The following is an 8,661-nucleotide window of genomic DNA, read 5'->3' as shown; positions in this document are numbered from 1 at the left end:
TCCACAAATTAATTGACCAGGTCTCAAAGTTTCTGTCCTGGGCTCTCCACCCGCCACCCCCCCCCCCATGCCACACTGTCCCTGATTTGAGCATTGGAAGTGTTCTAAAAAAGCAAGGTTACCTTAGCGTTTTCAACCATATAAGGCTGTCAAGTAGACTGGGTAGAATTTGGGAGAAGACAAGGGAAATGGGGGTGGAGGGTGTTGTTCAGATCTTCATGCAAGAGTGAACCATTTGAGGTTTCTTGCGCAAAGGGGTCTGGGCGCCATTTAGTGCTATATTCGTCTACTCTGTTTCTCCAGTTTTGTTCGGGGGGGGGGGGGGCAATCTCACACCTGCTTGAACTCTCTAGAATATTTGCACCAACAGGAACTGCTCTTCTCCTGACAGCTGTCGATGACACTCCTCATATCCCCCATGGGGCTTTGCCTGCTGGTTTCCGGGGTTCTCGCCGAACCGCTTGGCTCCTTTTAATTGCTAGGTGGCTTCAGCAATCAATGCAGGGTCCCCATACGGCATGGGCTGGGCTGCTTCTACCACCCTTCATGCCGCCTGCAATCTCTTCCCAGCTTTCTGACCCCGAGATGCTCTGATGTCCTTCAAGTGCAGCCTTAGGCTCCGCTCTTGGCATTCACCGCGTGCCTTAATTGTATGACATTAAATCAAGGTCCGCTGTGAACACGGAGGGCAGAGTCTCTGATCTTGATCCGGAAGCAACTGACCCACTGCAACTACCACACTCTGCTCCCTGCCCTTCACCCGCCCCGGGGGCTCAGGCCACGGAGTCCCTACCGCAGAGCCATAGCTCACAAGCCCGGCTCCTGCCTCAGCTTGCCTCCTGCCACATCTGCCCAAGCCGCAGTTAATTAGTCTGCGCCAGGGAAGTGTAGACGACGCGTGTGTGCGCGTGTATACATATGCATACATCTGCATGCCAAACACACACACACACACACACACACACCCCTAAAATACGCGCATGCCGTCTAAAAATCGAGTTTTCAAATGATGGCGTGGATCGAAGTTAATTACCCCTCAGCTACAGATCTAATTTCGCAATGGTGTTATTTTACTGCAGGCAATTAACCAGGTTGCTTATCCCCGAGCCCCTTTCTGAGACACTTGTAGGGAATGGAGCGGTCTAAGGACCGCCACTGCAGGTTGCGTGGCCACAGATACATTTGTCCACAATCCCCAGACATCGGTGGTGGGGGGGAATTTAGCACTTAAAAGCGAGAACAAGCTTGCGCTACTGCGCACGAGATAAACCCACGGGCGTGCTCAGTCGCCCTGTCCACTGCGATCTTGCTGGGAATATTTTGGGAAAAAAGATGAGACTCCCAGAGCGGGCTGGGTCATCTTTCTCTGTAATGCGGAAAAATTAACTCAACCGCACCTGCCCAGTCCCGGGAGAGCTGGGCAGCCCATCTGGTCTGGCTGGGGCTTTGCTGCCTAGAGAAAGGGCTGCCCGGGAGGGAGCGAGCGAGGAGCTGGGCTTTAGGTTCAGGACCCCATAGCCGAGGCGCACTCCTCCTCGGACTGCGGCAAGTCGGGAAGTGGAGGAGCCTGGCGGGGCGGAGGGAGGAAGGGCGAGGGGAGGTGACCTCTCCGGGCGGAGCTCTCTGGACCTCGGGCAGAGGCTGTGGGCGGCGGCTCTCTTCACCGTGTCCCTTACAGGGCCGAGGCCAGGAGGGAAGGGCAGGATCCTGCTACGTCCGAGGAAGGGAGAGAGCTCCCAGAGCCGGTATTGCGCAGAGACTCCTGAAAAACACAATCAGAGCGCAGAATTAGAGAAGGTGGGAGCGAGGAGCGACAGAGGGGATAGGAGCAAGCCTAGGGAGCCCAGGTTATGGCATGCAGGTTCACGGGCCGCGACCTCTTTCCCCCTGGCTTCAGCGCTGGCCGGCGGGCGGACTGGACCCTGCAGAGCGTGGACCCGGAACCCGGGGTCTTGAGGGGGTGGGAGAGTTGGCTCTGGAACTCTGCGCGCAGGTACGGGTTTCAGAAACTCAGAGGAGGGGGCAGGCGCCTTGGACACAGCCTGGTCCAAAGAAGTGATTTCAGGAGCTGGAACCGTGAACCCAAATCCTCAAATAGTCTTCCTGTGCAGTCCTAGGGTCTCGCGCATCCTGCGCGTCCTTCCCAGGTCTCAACCCCTCCCTCAGACCGCACGCCAGACCCGCAGTCTCCAATCTCCACCCCTTCTTGGCTCAGGACCCTGCAAACTGCAAGGCTGGCGAGTCCCCGCAAGAAAATCGAAACAATCGATGATCTAAAGCATCACATCTACACATAGACCTGGAAGCCAGCAGAAGAAAGACCTGCTGGGACGGCTCAAACCTGTAGAGAACCAACGCGTTGCGTTCTCAGTGGCTGCTCCGTGAGTTCGCGGAGGAAAGAGGAGGCTGAGCGGCTTCTGCGGTATAAGGTGCTTTAGGATGGGAGGTGGGGTAGGGAGGGGGTGGGCCGGAGCGGTCCAGTCTTTCCCCCTCGCTTGCTGATCCAGAATTACGGATTAATGGCTCGCTCCAGCCAAACAAATAAGGCATCTGCCTTCAGCACAAGAGGATTACACGGGCTGCTGACGTCACCAGTCAGACAGATGTTGGCTCCCAAAGTCCTGAGCTGTTCGCAGTGTCCTTGAAACCAAAGAGCCGCAGAAGGCGCGCGGCCCCCAAGAGCTGCGCTTGGGTACAGCAAAGGGCGACCGTCCTGCCCTTGTCCACACTCCCCTGGGCTCCAACACAGTTGCCCCAAGACAACCGGCTAAGACATCGCTCCCCCAGCCCCTCTAGCCCTTCCCTCCTAGCCCTCTTGTCTATGCCCAGGCTTTCGCAAAGCAAGTCAAAGCCACGACGCTCGGTTGCCGGTCCCTAAAATAAAGGCAGGAATCTATTTCTTCACATCTCCTCTAGCAGCCCGCATCTCTGTTTGCAGAGAGGGACCGACTCTCAATTGCGAGCCAGGATTATCTGTATCTTTCTAACCCCAGCGCCATCCTTTCCCAGGGGCCAAGGTCTATATTCATGCTTAATCTTATCACTAGAGCTATCGCAGACGAAAGTGCCTCCTTAAGCTGGCCAACCTATCCCTGGGTCCCAGAGAACCAGAATCCTGGCCACCTTCACAGGAACCACTGGGATCTCACCATGGTCCTGATCAGGACACCATCAAATGACATTGCTTATTCTTCTTTATTGCCTTGAAACTGTTTATTTTTAAAAAGTTGTCTGTCTGTGCCTAAAGCATACCTTACATCTAAACATAGAAACTTACACAATCAAATCATTGCAGTTTCATTCTATGACCAAGTAGGATGCACAAAAATTACGAAGTAATTTCCTTATAAATTCCAACTTGACCTTAAGTTGATGTCGTTTAAACTTAAATGTCAACTCTTAATTTTTTTCAAATCTGTGCATTACTTTTAGTTTGTGTGATTTTCTAGGCCTTTGCAGATTATATGGATGACAAGTTTTGAAATAAGCCAGAAGACACAGGGGAAAGTGGAAATTTGAATGAGTATTTGTGAATGTATTACATAATCCACCAATGAAATGGTTTTAAATAAATTTCATTTTATACAGTTTACAGGCAACCAAAACAATGCAATAAACAAAACAAAATGTTATCTTATGCACAGTAATATTGAACCAGCACAATGCCTTTAACTGAGTAAATATTTATGGAAAACATCTCACTTTCTTGGTAAAAATAAATGTTTATCTACACCACTGCACTGTCAGTTACATACAATGCCTAACCACGAGTAAAAGGGGTGGTTGAATCATATCTCCATTCATATTATCCCTGTCTGTCAAAGTGGCATTTAATTTTCCCAATTCTATGCATTTAGAAATTCAGCCACTGATAAAAATCAATTTAATTTGCCCTAGTGTCATTCAGCTAATCTTAGGCTAAAATGGTAAAAATTTCTTTCTCCTCTATGCTTCAAGGCCTTAAAAGAAGCAACTCATATCTAAAATGTATGCATTTAAATTTGTTATTTGCAGTAGCAAAAGGTAAGGATCATCTTATTTTAGTTGGATAAATAATATATAGCCTTTGAGACAGGGCAAAAACTGAATATGCAAATTATTATTTACAGAATAAGTGTAAAACCCATGTTTGAAATTAAAATCTTAATTTTAGTTTAAGTTGAAAGTTTAATTCAAATTGCTCTGAAACATTTGTCAACATTTTTTTTTTACCTCCAATATATTATGAAGTCAAACCCCCTTTCATAAAATTTTGCTCATTGGTCCAATATTAGTTCGCTGTCCATGGTCTTGACCCACATGAAGGAAGATGCAAGAGGTACATCTTGGAAAGATAAAGCCACAATATTTCCACACAAATTTGACTTTCCACATTTTAACATGATGTCAAAAGAGAAGAGAGTCTACAGGCCTTAAGTTCTTTTCCTTATCCCAGTTATTTTCATTTCCCTGTGTGTGTCACCAAGTAAAGTAGCAGAAGTAAATCAGGGTAAGTTACCATTTCATTATTTTTGAATTTACACAATGACCACCCTATATAAGGGCCAAAGAGTGGTAACAACTAGGAAATAACATTTGTTATCTTGCATATCTCTCCACCTAAAGAAGCAACAGAGGCATTCTAGGATGGGTATCTTTGTTCACTCTTACATGTGCTTTAAACAGTGCAAGACAATTTTACAAAAAAAAAAAAAAAAGACACATGAAGAGCAAAATGAGCCAAACGTCATCACACCCCTGTCTCTGTTATCCATACATTCAGCTATGCATAGTGTAGACAGCAGTTTCACACACACTAAACAAGCACTAAGTGCAGGACAAGGGATCATTCTGCAGCAGCTTCATCATTTCTAAGGAAGCCAGGAAGGCGCAGTGCTGCAGTGGCTAGGAGGCTGTTCACTCATAATTCCACCATCCAAAACCCAAAGTGGCACTTCATCTTAGGTTTAAAAAAAAAAATAAGAGTGACAGAGTATAGTAAGCCTGTCACCTTTTCTGAGGCTTTCTCCAGAAGGTCATAGTAGAAAGGAGAAAGTGAACTCCACTTCCTCCCCTACAGTTGTTTAATTTTTGCCTCTTGTCAGAATATCAACACAAAATGTCATTTTTATGTATGCATATAAAAACATACAACAGACCCTTACTTTCTAAAACTCCAAGTGTCACCGCGGATCCCTGGAGGCACCTAGGCACCAGCCCACACAGTTTTTGTTTTGATACACATAAAACAGCAAGGAAAGAGACTCTTAGTTTTAAACCTGGGCTAATACCTACACCAGACCAAGGGGCCCATCCTTAGAGATTCATGCTTTTCTGGGCAGGAGAAGGCTACCTTCCCCTCAAAAGTATCTAAAACTTGGGGAATCCTTGTACCGGAAGAAAATGGCCTAAACACAATAGGACTCGCCATTTTCTCCTTGCAAAGCACACAAAGCCCTTGGCGCTGCCCGCCACACAAAGAAAACGTGGGCCGCGGAAATTCTTGCACATTTTCAAGAGGCTAGCAAATACCTTCCCAGAACTAGAATTTAGACCGCCTGATCACTCTCTTACAACACACTCCCATCCTCACCCAGTCACAAGAACATCCTCTATTTGAGATGTATATCAAAGACACACCAAAGACGATGGATGCTAGCTGCGAGTTGAACACCAAGTCTGTCTCTAAAACCAAGTGGGCCTGGCTGGGGTCTGCGTAGGGCTCCGTCCTAGGGAGGCGTGTGGGGAGGGGGGCAGTGGAACCTTTCCTGCTCCCGAGATCCCTCCTGCCAATTCGATCCCATCTCCCTTGCCTCTCGGGTAGCTGGGGATCTATGTGACCTGGTTCTCGTGGAGTGCCAGGAACTAATCTCTCAGCGAAGAGCGGAGCCCGAGATCTCCAGGATGCTTGCTGCGCGCCAAACCCGGGAGTCGCGCCTGTCCCGCGGCCCCCTGCCCTCAGCCCCAAGTCACAGCACCCTAGGCAGATACTGCACTGCTCTGCATTCCCACAAAGGGCAAAACGCTTCTGCTCACGTGCAAGCTTCGAAGAAACCCCTATGCATAAAAAATATCTAAACACAAGCAGAGTCTCAAACCACAAAGCGAATATTCCCAGCAACGTAGAGCACAGAAAATGCAGGAAAGGACAGTACTTACAGCCCAGTGCACATAGGGGGTAATCCGAACCTCAGCCTGCTCCGTCTGCCAGTTTGTGCTTTAAAAAATATCAGCGCACCTCTGTACATTTGGTTTTTACACATGTTCCATCGTCAAGAAGGAGGGAAAACAAAAATGTTGTAGACTAGCGAAGATGGGGGAGGGGTTAGAGATTTTCATTGTCTACGCTTTGCACACGCAGCCCAAGGAAAGACGCGCGGCTGTGTGCGGCTCCTTCTACTTTCTGCTTGAAATTCAGGCGCTTTCAACCCAGTAAAGCTGAGGGTTTAGCCGCCCTCCCTCCTTCCCTCTGCGTGTTCTCTCTCTCTCTCTCTCTCTCTCTCTCTCTCTCTCTCCTCTCCTCTCCCTCCTTCTCTCTCATTCCCCTCCCTTGCTCGTTCGCTCTCTCTCTCTCCCTCCCTTCCTCTCTCTCTCTCCCTCATTTTTTTTTTCAAAAGAGGGCAGGTCGCTTCCTGCATCCCAATGAGTTAAATCAGTCGCTTACTTCTCAAGCACCGGCAGCCTCTTTAACAATTCTGGGACTGCAGGCACAAAAGAGCGGTTAGCTGCTTCCAATGTGGGGAGAAGGCCTGTCCTTGATTTGCTTTTAGCACATAATTAAATCATGAATTTCACGTAATATAAAAATACCAAATTCCCAACTTCAGAGTCCAAACTGCTACTGGTAATCTTTGAAAATTAACTCCTCCTTTTGCTGGTGTTCTTAACAAGGGCCTAGAACGTCCATGATACCTAGAGGCCAAGGGTCTGGACCCAAAACTATACACACCCCTCCTCCTTCACACATCAAGGTCACAGCCATAACATCTTTCATTGCTTTAAAATGGAGCCTTTCTTGTTCTTTCTGTTTTACTCTCCTTCTTTTAATAAAATCTTTACTCTGAGAGGGAATAAAGACCTTTTATTGCATGGGAATATCTGAAGGATTAAATAAATAAATGCAGCTTTATTCTGAAATGCACACCTAAGCAGAATCAACTGCGATCAGACTTTGGGGTGGTGGAGTGACGGTGGTTTCATTCATTCATTCATTCATTCATTCATTCATTCATTTTCTGCTTTCTCTGCTAGTCCCCTGAAGAATTCTGAGGTTCCTGGGATTCCCTTGTTGGGATTTCTTTCCACTGCTGGGTGGGCCTTCGGGGACCTCAGGATCTGTGCCGATCTTGCTCTGAGTAGCAAAGGGGTCCTGATATCCCAGGCCCCGCCCAGTGGTGGTGGCTTTAGCAGCTGGAGGCTCCCCTTCCTCCAAGTGGGCTGGGGCACAAAGAGCAACTCTGCCTTCCTGCGGTTTCTCTTTCAGAAAGATCCCAAGCCAGGCCATTGTTCTTCCTCAATGAAGGTGGCCTAGGGTGACTACTAGAAGATCTTCTTTTCCTCACTTTCCCCCCATCTCCTCCTCCACTCCCACCGTAGGCCTCTGCAGGGGAGATATTTGGGACTGTTTTCTTGTTCCAGAGACTTTGGTCGGGGCTATGAAGGGATTCAATATCCCTAACACCTTGATCATCTTTGTAATCGGTAATATGTTTCTACGTGGGTACGAGGTTCCCACCTACCCCATTTTTGATTTCTGACAGCGAGTATTCTGAAACACTGCATTCGAATATCAGGCTATCAGAGAGGTTGGGACCTTCCTAACTACAGTGAGTTCTACTGAACAGGAACTAAGCAATATAGCTAGCCACTTCCTGCCTGCAAAATTTCACTCTGACATCCTAAATCATTCTGGGGTTTTGCGTGAGGCCGCATTTCACCTTGAACTGATAGCAACTGAGCTTGGCCATAATTGCTACTCAAGAGGAAGGACAGGCCGTCAGCACCCACCTGACATCTGCTGGAATTATCCAACAATATCTCCTATGGGATCATTTGGGCAAAAGCAGAGAACCAAAGATGGAAGAGGAATTAAAAAATGTGTGTGTGTGTGTGTGTGTGTGTGTGTGTGTGTGTGTGTGTTGCAAATCCAAGGTACTAGGTTTGATGGCTTCAATTACTTAAGATCAAATATCTCAGCCTTAGCCATCGTCCTTTTTGAGGCGTCACTAAGTGGGTGCCTCATCACTCTGCCATGTAGCTTTCAGTGACGATGCTCATTCTGTCCATTTCTAGTTTATTGACCTGGAATGTGCTACTTTAAACATCAGGCCTTGCCAGCCTGAGTGTGGTGTTGGTTGGGGGGCAAGGTCACGAGGTGTTCTCTGCGTCCCCGCAGAGAAGGTGCGGCGTTTTGCTCTGGTTAGCCAGCAGCTTTGGCAGAGTGAGGTGACGACTTCAGACCACCCAGGGTGGGCACTTTACCCAGCATCCTCTTCCTTCCCTACCCGACTCTGGCAGTGCTAGCCTTGCCTCAACTTTCGGGCCCCGGACTGTCAGCTTCAGCTGAGGAGGCCTTCAGAGAGAATACAGGCTGCCCGCGGGTTTACTACGAGTTGGTCTCACCCTCCTCCACGCTTATTCTCCGTTGAGGTCGCAAAGGAGAATGTAAGAGAGCAGAGGTGA

At 48.2% G+C, this 8,661-nt stretch overlaps 1 long non-coding RNA gene across 1 annotated transcript; it reads right to left on the bottom strand.

The window, feature by feature from the left end:
• Positions 1–313: 313 nt before the first annotated feature.
• Positions 314–6,487, bottom strand: LOC123458499. The gene is made up of 2 exons (XR_006635689.1): positions 6,139–6,487; positions 314–1,762 (listed from the first exon to the last, which is right to left on the bottom strand). It is a non-coding gene; the product is annotated as an uncharacterized LOC123458499 (long non-coding RNA).
• Between the last annotated feature and the right edge of the window lie 2,174 nt (positions 6,488–8,661).

Source organism: Jaculus jaculus, chromosome 2 (assembly GCF_020740685.1).
Source record: "Jaculus jaculus isolate mJacJac1 chromosome 2, mJacJac1.mat.Y.cur, whole genome shotgun sequence".
Taxonomy (NCBI): Eukaryota; Metazoa; Chordata; class Mammalia; order Rodentia; family Dipodidae; genus Jaculus; species Jaculus jaculus.
Note: the sequence above shows the minus strand (reverse complement) of the source record. Positions and strands in the feature narration are given on the sequence as shown.